This window comes from Hoplias malabaricus, chromosome 11 (assembly GCF_029633855.1).
Source record: "Hoplias malabaricus isolate fHopMal1 chromosome 11, fHopMal1.hap1, whole genome shotgun sequence".
Taxonomy (NCBI): domain Eukaryota; kingdom Metazoa; phylum Chordata; class Actinopteri; order Characiformes; family Erythrinidae; genus Hoplias; species Hoplias malabaricus.
This window is the reverse complement of record NC_089810.1, coordinates 33585079-33600365: the sequence shown is the minus strand read 5'-3', so window position 1 is coordinate 33600365 and position 15287 is coordinate 33585079. Positions and strand designations below refer to the sequence as shown.

The 15287-nt window shown below is 38.5% G+C and overlaps 1 protein-coding gene across 3 annotated transcripts in view; it reads left to right on the top strand.

Annotated features, from left to right (window-relative positions):
• The first annotated feature begins 1944 nt into the window (after positions 1–1944).
• Positions 1945–15287, top strand: part of tspan18b (tetraspanin 18b) — a 32301-nt gene continuing 18958 nt past the window's right edge. Inside the window, exons 1-2 of one of the 3 annotated variants that reach the window (XM_066685337.1) lie at positions 1945–2163; positions 2411–2493. The gene's annotated coding sequence lies outside the window, so the exon portion shown is untranslated. The other 2 variants (XM_066685336.1, XM_066685335.1) reach the window with 2 other exon arrangements.

Below are 15287 nucleotides of genomic sequence, written 5' to 3'. Positions count from 1 at the left end.
TATCTGGATCATTATCCAGAAGAACATTCTGAAAGTCAGTGGAGCTGCTCCTTGTCACATCATCCAGGAGCCTGACTGAGAAATTAATGAAGACAAAAAATATTTAAATAACAACACAGGAACAAGAAAGTTTAAACAAAAAAATGTGGGTATTTAATCAAGGCTTAAATATTATAAACATTTCTAAATATTTAAAGTAACACTATGTAATATTGTACCCCTAAAAAAACAGCTTCAAAATCATTGTCATGCTCCACTGACCTGTAATAGAGAGAATAGAGACTCTGTCGTTGCTACTCTGAGCTCAGCACTGCAGAAAGTATACTTTGTAACTTTTGAAGGAGGGTAGGAAACTACCCCTCCCACTCCCGATTTATTTTAGTAAAGTGCTGCAAAAATAAATTACACTAGTGAGAGCCCCAGGGGCAAACAAACAAACAATCAAACAAACAAAAAACCCAAAAACAAAAACCCAAATCTTACTAAGTGTTCCTTTAATATTCAAATAAATTAAATATTAAATGTAATGTTTGTTATTTAATATTTTATATGATATTTAATATTTAATATTTCATTTCCAGGTGTTTAATATTTAATATTCCCACATTTGTGGCTAAAAATATTTGCTAATTATGTGATGAAATCATAAGGGACAAGGATTATTTTTCCAGATAAACTCATCATCCTTCCAAAAACGTGCTGGGACTTTTTCTTATAGTGAGACACTGTTCTCTACCTGTCAGCTCTGTCTTAGTCCCAGACTGCTATGTCCATCATTTCTCGCCCTGAAGGCTTGAGACCAGGAGATTTGGGGAAGGAGAAGGGAATCAGCGTGACACATGGTGCTTGTCCCGTGGGTGCTTTGTGATGCCCCCTGACATAATGAGGCTGTCTGGGTTAAGCACATGGGGAGGGGGCAGTATGTTTCTGTACATGACACAATGAAGGCTATATTTATGTGTGTCCTACACACACACACACACACACACACACGCAAAGTGAGTTATAATGGAAGTAGAGCCCTGAAAAGTGAGCAGTCATCGCTTATAAGAAATGTATCTTTTGGAAAGACTATTGCCTCAGTTTATAATTCAACAGACTTTACAGGCTTTTCCTCAGGCCTGAAACAGTCCCATTGTGGTGAGTCAGTATGTGTCCCTCGTGTTTTCTTAAGTAAGAATGAGTGACCTTTGTGACCCCAGTCCATTTCTCACCTTGCTCAAGTCACGACACTCAGGAAAAGAAAACAACCGTGACAATTAACATTAAAACAACAGGTTTAAAAACACAGGACACCTCTCCTTGTACAAAGGGTCGTGACTTAGAGACACTTCAAAAATAATCTCCTATTGAAATTTCATTTGAGTGTCATTTGAGTGTCAAGGGTCTGTAACATACAATCTGTTGTCATTTTTAAAAAAACAACTGTACGTTTTATTATTTAATCCCAAACTGACAGCTGATCATATTATAAACAAACGTGAATTTAACCATATCATGTGCATAGAGGCATCTGCCATGGTCCCCACATATCACTGGGGATTTTTAAGGGGGCGTGTCTATGCAGATTAACTCTCAGCATGAGCAGTGACCCCCTCTGTTGAGGCTATTTCTTGTGTGATTGTTTATTCAGTGTTGTGTAGAGTAGCTTAAAGAAGTTTGGACTCTGTTTTATTAGTTGTGTACATGGCATGTGGCTTTGTAAGTTTGTGTGTGTCCATTGTCTACATGCATATGTGACTGAGTGAGTGTGTGAAAATGCCTTGAGTGTGTGTGTGAATGACTGGGTGAGTATGTGACTGAATGTATATGTTGAATATTGTATGAGCACACCCCTCTATTCACAAGACACTCTGAAAAAGAGGCAGCCGCAAGATAATGTGTGGGCGTGGCTATGACTTTAGCCCCGCCCCCAGATTCCCTCAGCTGCTGTAACACCGTAACTCAACTCGGCGAGCGCTGAACAGCGAGACACAGCTACGGAGTGAGAGCGGTTTTCGGGGACTCTGGAGTTCATTATCTAAGGCGTGAAAGCGCTTCCCTCTCTCACGGTTTCGAAACAGAGGAGTTCTCAAGGGGTTTTAAAGCCCGAGGGGAATCTTGGACTGCACTGAGCCGGACTGGAGCCTTTATCTCGGGGGCGAAACACGGGAGCGTTGTGAGGTGAGAGAAGCCGTTAAACACTGAGCTGTGTTTATACCGCGTGTTATTTGGGGACTTCACGTCGTGTAACTTCAGTTAACTGAAGCCCGAACCAGTGCTGAACATTCTTTCACGGCTTTTTGAAACCACACACTGGGGGAAGGCTGATATTTATAGGTAAATATGTAACAAACGGAGACCTAACATTTGTCTGTAACAAAACAGGAGGTGTGTGAGTGTGGTGTCTGTTTTTCTCATGTATGCTCAGGGGCGGTTAATGAAGTAGGTGGAAGCTTTGAGATCTTGCCTGGGACCTTCTGACCTGCTTGGACCCTGAAGCTGTCTTACTGGGTACTGTATTGTGCTGTGTTTTATTACAGGGAGTTTGATGGTGATTGACTATGCGTTGTTTACACTCACTTGGGACATAGGCTTTTCGTCCAAACTCTATCAGAAACCCCCCTCTGGTGTGCTACAAAAACACTCTGGGAGGCTGGGCTTATAACAACTGCAGTTGCACTGCCTCTGGAGTTGAATGTGGAGGGAATCAGCTTTGTTCATGCTGCTGTAACTCAGATAGAGAGGACTCTACAGAGAGGGACCTGTACCCCTGGACAAGAGCGGTGTCGCATGTACAAGCTTGGAAATCACTTGACCAATTAAAATCACCCTCAGGTCATCGATTAGCCCCGTACAACCTCTCTTCATCAACATGACAAGTTTAGAAGTTGTATTTTTGGTGAAATAATAATTAAAAAAAAATTGCTCATCCTTCCAGTACTTCTACAACACCACCTTCATGCAGTACACACTGATCTATGATTACGCAGTTAGTATCAGACTCTGTCTCCACCAGCCCTTGCTCTGCCACACCCTGAAATTTGACGGGATTGGTTCCTTAGGGTTATGACATAAGAAACTCTGGCTCTCTGATTCTGTGTTTTTGAGACTCTATTGCGAACGCTGCATTTTAAGCAGAAGTGCTCAGCCATTGTATTGACTGTTTATTTGCTTTTAAGTGTGTAAACTCCTTACACACACACACACACATATGCTAACAAGATTAAACTCTTGGTTTTCACAAGAGGTGGTCTTAAACAGTTCCTGTTGGAAGTGAGCATGTATTCACATGGAACAACCACAGCCTTACTTTATACAGCAGGTAAATAATGACGGCTCATGAAAATGTGTAGCGGATGTTTCCTTTTTAAGAATTCAACTTGTCCTTTGACCAGAAGTGTTCAGATATTTGCATAAGACTACACCAGGGGCTCTTCACTTTAGACATTTCTAACAAAGCTCAGTGAAGTGGTTCCCAAAGGTTTTCTGCAGTGCCCTGTTAGTAGATGAGAATATTTTTGAGCACCCCCGCCCAATGCAGACAAACACATACAGGTCTTTTGCTTCCAGACTCTTGTGGAATTTATTTGAAACACTGTAATTCATGCAGAATGAAACAAAATAAAGATACAAATCATTTACATTGACAGTGGAATTCTTACAAGTGACACACATCGTGTGTCTTGTTCTTTTGCCTTGCTATGCTCCCAAATTTGAGCCAAATTGGCTCAGTGGAACTGTATGGCAGGCAGATTGAACTGCTGAGAAAAGGAAATGAAAATAAGGCCACTGGCCATGGATAGAGGGCCCTTCTCTCATAAATCAGCAGCAATTCAGACAGAGCACGGGGTGTAAATAAATACCACAAGTGATGGTCTTAGGAATACAGACAGTGTAGCATCTGCATTGTTGTTTTGAGTGGCTACAGTTTGCCATTCTCAATCAGATTGTCGGAATACCACCCCAGATTTTTAAAAAGCATCAAAGACTATGGAATATGTAAATAAATTAAATGGCTTTATTTGTATATAACCTTTGAAAGCAGTACTGCGTCACATTAATTTGTTTTACCTTATGACATAAATATTTTGTTTTCCAAAATAAACAAATAAATTATCTTTCTTGCGACACGGTGGCACAGCAGGTAGGTGTCGCAGTCACACAGCTCCAGGGACCTGGAGGTTGTGGGTTCGGTTCCCGCTCCGGGTGACTGTCTGAGGAGTTGGTGTGTTCTCCCTGTGTCCGCATGGGTTTCCTCCAGGTGCTCCGGTTTCCTCCCACAGTCCAAAAACACACGTTGGTAGGTGGATTGGCGACTGAAAAGTGTCCGTAGGTGTGAGTGACTGTGTGTGTGTGTGTGTCTTTGTTGCCCTGTGAAGGACTGGTGCCCCCTCCAGGGTGATTCCCGCCTTGCGCCCAATGATTCAAGATAGGCTCTGGACCCACCGCGACCCTGAACTGGATAAGGGTTACAGATAATGAATGAATGAATGAACTTTCTTGCACTGTTTAAAAAAAACAACAAAAAAAAAACATTGGGATAGTGCCATATTTAAATATTTATAACGCTGCCGTACCTTTGCACACCAGCAAAAAGACATTTAGGAACTGAAGAATGATAAAAGCGTGTCAAGTGTAATTTTATCCTGTTTTTCCTGCAAGAATCTTAAGTTTTGCAAGAACAAGGGATCTCTGTTGTCAAATTTTGTGTTTCAAAATGTGCCACACGTTCTCTATTGTGAACAGGACGGACTACATGAAAGCCAGTCCAGCTCCTGCACCTTCATCTTCCGCAGCTATGCCCCTGTAGTGTGTGCCGAATGTGGTTTTGTATTGTCTTATGGAAATATGCAGGGTGTCCCCGGGAAAGACACCATCTGGAAAGCAGTGTATGTTGTTGTATGTAAGTTTTTGCGTCACGGGTGCCTTCACACAAGCTTCCTTTGACACAACCCTATACTATGACAGACCCCTGCTTTGGGATTAGTTGCAAGTAACAATCTGGATGGTCCTCTTCTCGTTTGGTCGTGGGTACACAGTGTCCATTTCATCCAAAAAAAACAAGAAAAAACTTGAAATATGGAATTCCACAGTGATTTTGTTAATCACCGATGCCTCAGAGAATTCAATGCATTTAACACAATGCTTTCTTTTGGCACAGTGGAGTTTTAACTGGCATTTGTGGATGTTAACACGTGTTGTAGTGCTCGACAAAGGTTTGCCAAAGTAATCCTGAGCCTGTTTTGTTGATGCAATTTATTGTCTGAGGGCTTAGAGATCACGATCGTTAAGCTTAGGCTTGGACAAATATCCAAATCCCTTCTTACTTTTTTTTGAGAAACATTATGTTTAAACACTCTATTCTCTCACACATTTGTTGGCAAAGTGATGATCCCTGGCTCATTTTTGCTCTTAAAGGAATGGTGCTCCCTGGATGCTAATTTTGCCAAGTTATGATTACAATCCTCTGTTAGCATCACCTTGTAATCTTGTAATCAGCAGTTCATGGACCCTGTCTCTGACATTGCTTTCAAAACAAAAAAACAAAGTCACAGATTTCCTTAAAGAATTAATTCTTCTAGCCTTCCACAAAAGTTTACAGCTCTTGCCTCAAAGCAGACATTCAGGATAACCCACGTTTAACTTGGAGCATAGGGATCAGATCTCTCAGAGAGTGGCTTCTCAGTTTAAATAAACTGCTGATGTCAGAACTGCTTTCAGGCCTTCAGACACAGATCAAAGACTAATCCTCGTTTTCATCAGTGATGTTTTCATCAGTTTTTTTCAGTGCTGTTAGGGTTCAGGAGGAAGGTAGGTACTTTTTTATGTCCGTTAGAATAATATGCTAGAAAAAAGGCATAAAAACAGTAAACACACACTTAAATATAATAAAACCAACCATATCTTTTTTACAAATACTTTATTTCACTGAGATCTTTTCATCCTCTTCTGAAACTAAAAGGCATCATGTGAAACCCAGTTGACCAATCATAAATAACTGCCCTCATGACTGTCATGACATCTCCTCTAAGATCTCCCATCAGTGAAATGCACATGGACATTTGGGAATAACTAGAAAGCAGTGTTTGTAGAAGATTTATTTATGGATTTTTTTTTTATTTTTTAGAAGTGTTATTGTTTTAACCAATCCTTTGTCACATTACTGGTGGATGGTTTACACATTTTGTTTTAGTATTTTGTACATTTGTTTAGAGGCTGTGGAGAGAAGCCCTGGAAGCCACTGCTGCATTTTTATTTATTTGTTTATTAAATCAGTATTTTTTTTTATCGATTATTTATTTTTTATTTTTTTTATTTCTTCCCACACCTACTTTTGAATTGTGTTGATGTTAAAAAATCTTTCAGTACCCAGCTCCACCCAGGATTGGGAACACACCTGATCTAGTGATCAGTATCCAGGCTTGGTCATGCAGTACTATAAGTCATCACTGATTATTTGATGCATCGATTAATTGTGAAATGTTTGAACATTATTTAGAAAATTGACAGCTTTTCTAACATTTATTAACTGATTCATTTTTGAGTAATGCTGTGAAAAAACTATTATTATTATTATTATTATTACAGAGCATTTATTTAGCCATGTAGGTATTTAATACCCTTCTTAAAACATATGGGAACACAAAAATTATGAAAGACTTTTTACCCACCTTTAAGGCCACAACTGAATAATTTACTGACCGTTTTCAGAGTTACAGACTGAATTTAACAAACCATTTATGAAGTAATGAGGAGGAAATGGCCTTTATGTAATAATGGATGTGATATTAGACTGCAAATCATATCACACCCCACGTAATTTGAATTAACACTTAACACTGTTTGCCTCTCTGATTTTGATGTGGTTCTTCATATAATTTGTGATTATATGTTTTTGAGTACATTACAAACATTGTCTCTTTTTTTATAGTAAGGAGCCTTACTATAATAGTAAGGATCCTTATAGTAAGGATTTTAGATTTAGGGGCTTAGCTGATAACTTCTGCATAAATGGCCATAAATCTTAAATTGTGAAGAATCCAGAAGAGCTCAGTTAAGTCCCACAGATCTCACAGTATCATAGACATCATTGATGCCCTACTTACATCAGTTGGCAGAGAGGACAAACTTCCATCAAATGTGAAAAAGCAAATCACTGAATTATTTATGGTTTTCAAACAGACGTATTTTCAGTGTTTTCAGGCTTTGATATTTTATGCTACTGTAGTGAAATAATATAATTAGACTGTAGAGAATTTGCTTGAATATCGCTTAATGAATTATTTAGATAAATAACAGGCCTTTTAGTTTTCTGAGGCAAATTGTTTATGTAGAGAATGTGTTTTACATTTTAATTGTTTTTTTTTTAAGTAATGAGCATTTAAAATATTAATGAACATAGCCTTGCTGAAGATTTGTCAACATTAATATACCCCTGTAAGATAAAGTGTTTGCGAAGGTCTGTGCCATACTTGACAAACCTGAATTTTGGCTGAGACAAAAACATAGCTGCAAAATATAACGTAATATGAATAACAAATGCCAAAAATGAAAAGACATGTGTCCGAATATTTATCTTCAGATTTAAATAATATTAAATTTATGTTTAATGGAATTGTTATCTATTAGGTATTACACTGATTTGAGACAATCATCTTCACAGGTTTGTTGGTAAAATTTGCTGGTCTTAAGCAGATATACTCAGATAAATCTTGATAATCTTTATAATATTTGGATTCGCAGTTTAGTTCCCCTCACTGAAGTCAGCCAGTGTCTACCTTCATGCTCTCATGGTTTAGATGCCTTGGGAATGCATTGCATCCCTCATCTCATATCACCACTAGCTCACAGTCCACAGTTCCAAAGACGAGTATTTGTTTGCTTCTAAAGAAATTGGCCTTTTTTCTGACTGCTGGAGAATTTCTACCTTTTTTTTTTTTTTTTTTTTTTTTTTTTTTTGCCAGCGATGGGTTTGGGGCCTTTTGCCTTGAAGAAATTTCACTGAAATGAAAAAGCTACAGTGGTGTGACAGTGCCTCAACAGTGTGTGAAGGTGCATAATGAGACTTAGTTTGCACTGTCACTTTGTTTCAATATTCACCTTTATATTTTTGGATAACCTTTCAAAAACAAACACAACACACAAAAACAAGCCTTTAGACCCTTTAGTTCAGGCAGCAGCAAAACGTTCTCAAAAATGCAGAAATTGATTTAAACCCTTTGTGAGGAGAGAACAAGCTGTATGTTGTGCTTAGGTCCCAAGTACTTTGTTGGAATCTCATTCTGGAAGTTTTCTCCAATATTTTTTTGTGCTGTGTGGTTATGGTGGTTTTAGATTTGACATAGCAAACAGTGTTAAGAATCTGCTGTTCTTGAGTTCCTGCCTCTGTTCCTTTTTGCAATGACCCCTGGAACTTTAATTCGCCAAAAACTGTGGAATAAAATGGGCAGAGCAGAACAGAGTGCATTTTGGATGCTGCCAGCTGCCAGTTAGTCTAGTTAAACAGTTCACTGTGGGCTAACATCTGAGTATTTTTTTCCGCTGAGTTTACTTTTTAACACAATAAGATAAAGATGTGAAGTAGTTGAGTTTACGAATTAGCACACATTTTAATGTAAAAATGTATATATTTTTTTTCAGTTTATACACTGTAAACATGGTTCAGCTCTATTTACATTTGTCAACATTCACTCTGGTCTCTTGTCTCCCCTCCTCCGTTATGCCTTTTACACTGAAGATGACTCTCCCCTGAGGGGAAGGCCTTTGGGAGCTTCAGAAACACTCTGGCTTCAGTTTGCCACTATGGAAGTCCACAGGGACAATTAGGAAAATGCACCAATGATCTTAAAAGGAATTCATGCTGTTAAAACATGTAATTAACATGTTAATATTGACACTCCTAGTATTAATATAAAGACCTGCATTTTATTAGTCATCTGTTTATTTTTTGCTTTACTAAAGTGTGCTTTCAGACAGTTTAGCTAACTTTTATAATGTTCAGTTACAGACTGTTGATGTATGTAGAATGATGTAAATATAATTGTTTTCATTGACATTCAGATATTCACAGTATGTTACTGAATATATATGTTATTCTCTCATTGAAAACAATAGCTTAACTGATTCAGTAGAAACCATTTTCTTGTGCTGATGTTTGGAAAAGGCTAGGAATGAAGGTTAGCACTTGCAAGACACAATGCCACAACAGTGAATTCTTTTGTAATTTATGAACAGCTTGTGTTGGAGTGCTTGTTCCTGCACATTGGTGCTGAGATAACAACATTAGTGTTATTACTCTGGAGGTTGTAGTTCCTGGGATTCCCCCAGAAAAGGAGTTAGACAAGGCTGTGGGGAAGTAAGTGAGGCTTAGGGTATTAATGTTAGATACCTTAAACAACTTTTCACAGCACTTTTCAGAGAGAGAAACATTTGCAGAGTCTGTAGCTGAATGCTAAGTGGTTGAATCACTGGTTTGTGGAGGTAAGGTCTGCCAGGAATGCAGCATTGTCTTTGTCAATGTGTGTGCTGTTGCTGGATCTTGTTTTTTTTAGTCTGTTGACTCTTGAGTTTTAAAAAGGACACTGTTTATTTTACAGACGTGTGAGAGTCTTATTCGATGTGCGACAACGTTTCCATGTCTTCTGTATGTCTAGACGTAGTGATTTAGATTTTTTTCTGTAAGTAAGCTTGAGTTTCACTGCAGAAGTCTTAGTATTGTGAATTCCCCATAAGCTGTTTTTTGAACCTCTCCCTTTAACTAAATCAAACATATGTTCACTCCTCCTGACTCAGGCATGTTTCTTTATGAAATCAGACTCCTCCTGCTTCTGGAGTTTCTCTTTTTCTTTTGCTCCAGCAGCAGTTTAGACCCCAAATAGTTTCCTCTCTTCCCTCCCTCCTCCTCCTCCTATGCTCTTTTGGTTTTGGCAGCATTTCTGTGGTATGCTCCTGTGCATTGAGCTGCATTGTGAACACAGACAGACGTGTCTCTGTGGAAGGTCTTTTGTAGATTACTCAGCTGTTGTGTCTGTGAGTGAGAAATTATTATAATGTTTCATAGAAAATGACAAATTTTAACTTTAGATGTACTTTTAAGTAAATATCATCTTGTATAATTATAGATGGTCTCCATCATAAAAGGAAATCCTCTTTAGCGTCGGTTGTTGTCCATTTAAGAACATGCATCTCATTTTAGTTTAAACACAGCAGCGGACGGTAACACTCTGTGGAAATTTCATGATGAATGGACCGATATAAATGCTCCAAAATTATTGGAATAAAATCTTAAAACATTAACTTCCATTGAAAGTTAAGAAGGTTATTTCCTTTTCCTGTAAAGGTGCTATTTTGGAGATGAAGGTTTTGAATTGGACGGGGACACTATATAACTGGATATTTCTGGAAAATTTAGGACACAAGGCCTTGCCTTGCTGATATCAAATGATTTTTCCAAATCTGGAATGTGGGCTCATTTGATCACATCACAGGTTTCCACTGTCTTTTAGATCCAGAGAACTCAGCTGTATTTTTGTATAGAATACATACATGGATTTGTCTTTGCGTAATATAGTTGCAGGTTACATTTCTTGATAAAACTGTGGATTGTGTTTAGTGACCGTAGTTTTCCAAAGTAGTCCTTGGCCCATGTGGCTTTATTTATGACAGCAGTATGATAGTTTCTCATGCAGTGCTGTCTGAGGGCTCAAGGGTCATTCATAGGCAATAGTATGATCTGGCCTTGCTCTGCTTCGACTGAATTTTTTTTCCTGATAAACTTTCTCTGTGTTATGGACAGTAGACTACCAAATATTTAACCTCTTTGCTGGATTTTTATTATTGTACATTTTATAAAATAGCTTTTTTTAAATGTGTCTATGTATTTACAAAACACAATCAGGTTGCACAGTGGAAAAAAAGTCACTTTTGTGTACTTTTTGGTTTATACACAACAAACACACAGCATCTCCAAAATGGCAAGCTATATGAGGTATTCTCAGTCAAGATTGGTGAATACTGACAGTAATCTGAGGCTCAGCAATCTGGCCCAGTCTGATAGAAGCGCAACTGTGGCCGCAGAAATAGTTTATTATATTCATGGGAGGACTGCATCACAAGATTATGCACTGGACCTTGGGGAAGTGGTTGAAGGTCACTTAATTCAATGTAGCACATTTTTTTTATATGTACATAAACGGCAAGGTCCATGTGTAGCATTTCCTTAGGGAAAGAAACCACCCCCCCAAAAAAATCTCAATTTTTGTGGATATATTTAGTTTACTACATCAATTGAACACATACATTTTAATTTAAGATTGATATTTTATGATGAAATTAATATGTTGGGTATAATCATTATTGTTTAAACAACTGGAAATTCAAGATTTTTAAACATGCGTAATTTTTTGCAAAGTGTAAGGCAAGGCATGTTTATTTATAGAGCTCCTTTCATACACAATGGCAATTCAAAGTGATTTACAGAGCGATACAGAAAAATTACAGTAGAATTTAAAAAGTTAAAGAAAATTAAATAAACATTTAGAAAGTAAAAAATAAAATTAAAACAGAATATATGATACAAATTAAATGTTTTTTTTTTTTTTGTTTAAAAGCTATTGAGTAAAATGTAAAACAATAAAAACAGAGTAATAAAAAAGCAAGGGTATCATAGCTGCCGATTTAAAATCTTTATTAAAGGTCTAATGTTCAAAGCAGGCACACCAGTCACTGCTCAGTTGCTCTGCTGAAGCAGCACATTTGCCACTGTGGTGTCATGCAGAATCCTGCCCTCTCAAGCATGCCACAACCACAGGGCTGTTCTGGACAATTATTGGCTTCACTATTAAAAATCTATTTAGCAAATAATTACAGCATTAAACAAGGATTATCTCAAGTAAGCAGCCATCCTCGGACTAGAGCAGACCTGCAAATAACCTGCTATTATACGGTGTACACAGGTCTTTATGCTGCATTGTGTCATAAACAGTGGCTTGAGTTCCCAGGCTCTGGTTTGAGTCGCATGCAAGATTTTAGCTTAATTTTTCAAGACTCAAGCGCACAAGAGGTTTTAAGCCACTGAGTGTGCTCTGGACGTATGCGAAGTACTTGAGCTTGCGGCTGATTAAATCTTGTTTTCAGAGGGCTTTGCTGAATGCAGAGTGCTCCTGAGTTTTCTGATTTCTCTTTGTATCTTTGGCCAGAAGGAAGAATGCGAAGAGGTTTTTATGGGAGCTCATTGTGGAAAAAAAATCCCCCCACACCCCACACACACACCAAACTCCTCCCCATTTATCCCTAGTAAAAGGGAAGAAAATCTCCTTTATGAGGTTGTCTTCCCTCTTTCCTGGGAGCTGTTCGTTTGGACGCAGAACGATAAAAGTTCATAGATCCGTGAACATTTCTTTATGAACTCTTTGTATTGTTCGTGCTGTCGACGTGTTGGCAGCATCATGAAATAAAGTTCCTTGTGCTGTGCTTTTAGTAATTGAGTATTTTTCTTACGCCATTAATTGGCAGCACTTGAGCGAAACCTGCACGTTTACGAGGAGGTCCCACTGTTGACCATCTCCCGGTTGAGGAAATGATCCAGCTGCAAGGCTCCTGACACTTGTAACACAGCATGAGGTCCACACACAGTGGAGAAGTGCCTGTGAAATCAGTCCCAGGCAAGTCTCCCATTATGGCAAGATCCACACGAACTAAATCTAGCCCTCCAACCTTCTGCTCATTTGAGACTCTAGAATGGATCACTTCACACGAATCATCTCAGGGTCCTGTTAGGATTTATTTCAACGCTTGTGATTGAGGATGAATTTGAAGTTTTAAAGTGTATCAGCCTTCTCTACTCTCCTCTGTGCACATGAAATCAACTGGTCAGGGCTGCGTTTCTCACAAGTCTGAGAGGGAAAATTCAAGGCAGTGTGGTAGGGCAATTTTACAAATATTCATTGTGTCATATGATTGCTTTTTCTTAAAGACTTCTCAGAAAACAGGCTCATGGCTCAGCGTCCCAGATGACCCAAAGCCCTAAAACTTGTTTATTCTTAGTGTATCGTACCTGATGAATAGATCTACCAGTGATAAACTTCACTACAGGAATGTTTTCATTAAAAAGATCTGAAAAAGAAAAATAGGGAAGCTTGAGTACTTCCTGTTTCAAGGGATAATATGAGGCTTTATTTATTTTTTTTTTTATTAAAGTACTGCCATGAATACAATGCAATCCAGTTATGTCAGTAAAGATTCTCAAATGATCATGTGCTTTCTGGGAAAATTAAGAAGTCCAGTAGGAAAATTATTGTCACTCCCAGTCTATGAAAGCCATTGTGCCATTTTCCCTGTCTGTGAAAGCCATACTTAATGTGTTTTAGGCCTAGTCCACAGGTGCGTGGGTAACTGAAACGGCTCATTTAAGGACAACAGTGATGTTCTTCACTTTAGAAAATTAAATGGAAGTTCTCTCAACATTCTTTTGCAACAGTTGTTTTTCAAATTTTTCCCAAATAGAGGTCTGACCAGGTCTTGTCAAAAGTTGCTGGTGTTAGCAACGGGTTGTAGCGTGACCTCTCTAGCACATTCTATCGCCTTCATTACAATGTAGAAGTAACTGTAGCATGTAACAGTCTATTTTAAATCTAACACTGCTTTGGTTTCATCTGGTATTTCACACAGTCACCTCCAAGTCTCTAACAGGAACAGCAGGCTTTGGAAATGACAAAAATGGTGGCGGCAAATTTAAGTGTTGTTTACTTATTGTGTATTCTCTTGTTGTTGTTGTTTAGACAGATCAGTAGAGTTTGTTCCTTCCTTGTTGCAGTGTTCAACTCTCACTAGATTATTTCGTCGGCCACCGATCCAAGGACAATTTGAACCTCTTCAAAAGACCACAGCACAATTTTACAAGCTGCCGTTGTGAGTCAGATAAAAACAAATGTGATCTCTGCTGTAGCTGGAGATTTTACAGATGGCGAGTTTGTGCTAGACATCTGCATTGATGTTACAGGACAAACAACTTTTTCCTGTCTACATCTCAACTCTGAGTATCTACACACTGGAATCAGTTTTCTATAAGATCTCAGTGATCATCAGTGCAGTCAGTGTGAGGATGAAAGCTGTGTGTTTGAAAGCTGTGTGTTTGAAAACACAGTTGTACGTGTAGATGAGGCCTAGGAGTTGTTGTTTTTTTTGTTTAGTCATTAGACATTTGCCACTTTGAACATCACAGACTGCTGAAGAGTGTTTACCGTCGTTTTTTTTAATGGAGGCCTAAAATTGAATGCAGATGTTTGCTTGGATTGCGCTGAACAGAGTGGTTAGACTGCAGGGCAAATTTGTGCAGACTAAGAAAAATAATAGGAAAGACTGTCATTTTCGTTTTACATGAGCCAGTCGTGCTCAAACGTCATGCGGTCCAAAGAAGGGAAAAGTTACATGGAGCACTGCTTAACTCTGAACACTGAATGTTTGGTAAGCAGATAAGTCCTGTTAAAGGCAGAAATTCCATCATGTTTTGTCTTTAACTGGTGGTAAAAATATACATTAATTAAAAAAAATGGAATGAACAATGCAAAAAAATAAAATGGCAGCACAAAAAAAATCATTGTGAGTTCATACCATATTTAACGCGAATTACAGTAAAGTAGCAAAAAGCTGCAGGTCAGTGGGGACCACCTGGCTGCTTATCTTCACATTCCTTACACAGTTTCCTAACTGCAATCCACACAAACAAATGACACCATAAAAACAGAACACTACAAGGACTGCAAGTGTCAGTGTGCATTGTGTTTGAGAGATGACTCTTTGCCAATCTGACTAACAGCACATCTACAATACTCCCCCATTTCATGGGGCTCATTATCATTTAAAGGAACAGGCGCTGAAAGGGGTGTTCTGAACAGGTCTATTTAGACGGGGTAAGAATTCTGCTCAGGGGGCTTGCTCATTAAGACCCAGAACTGTGTTCCTTTATGGAAAAAGTTTAGAATATGTGCCTTTTAAGATCTGATTTTCCATTGTATCTGTTGTTAAAGACGATACAGGTCCATATTTGTGGTTCTTAAGGACGAACTATCATAACGTGGGTGTCTAGATGAAGAAGCTCCAGAAAGAGCAGAGAGCCTCAAATAAAGAGTTTATTATCACACAGTGGAGCAGGAAACAGCTATTTCCAGCATGTTATACTGTCCTCACTGACGTGCAGGAAGGTATTATGACTACATTTTCATGTTCACAAGCTCAGCAGAACGACTCAGAACACTGTATCCTTTACATGTGTATCAGAACCCACTGTAAACAATGGATAAACTATG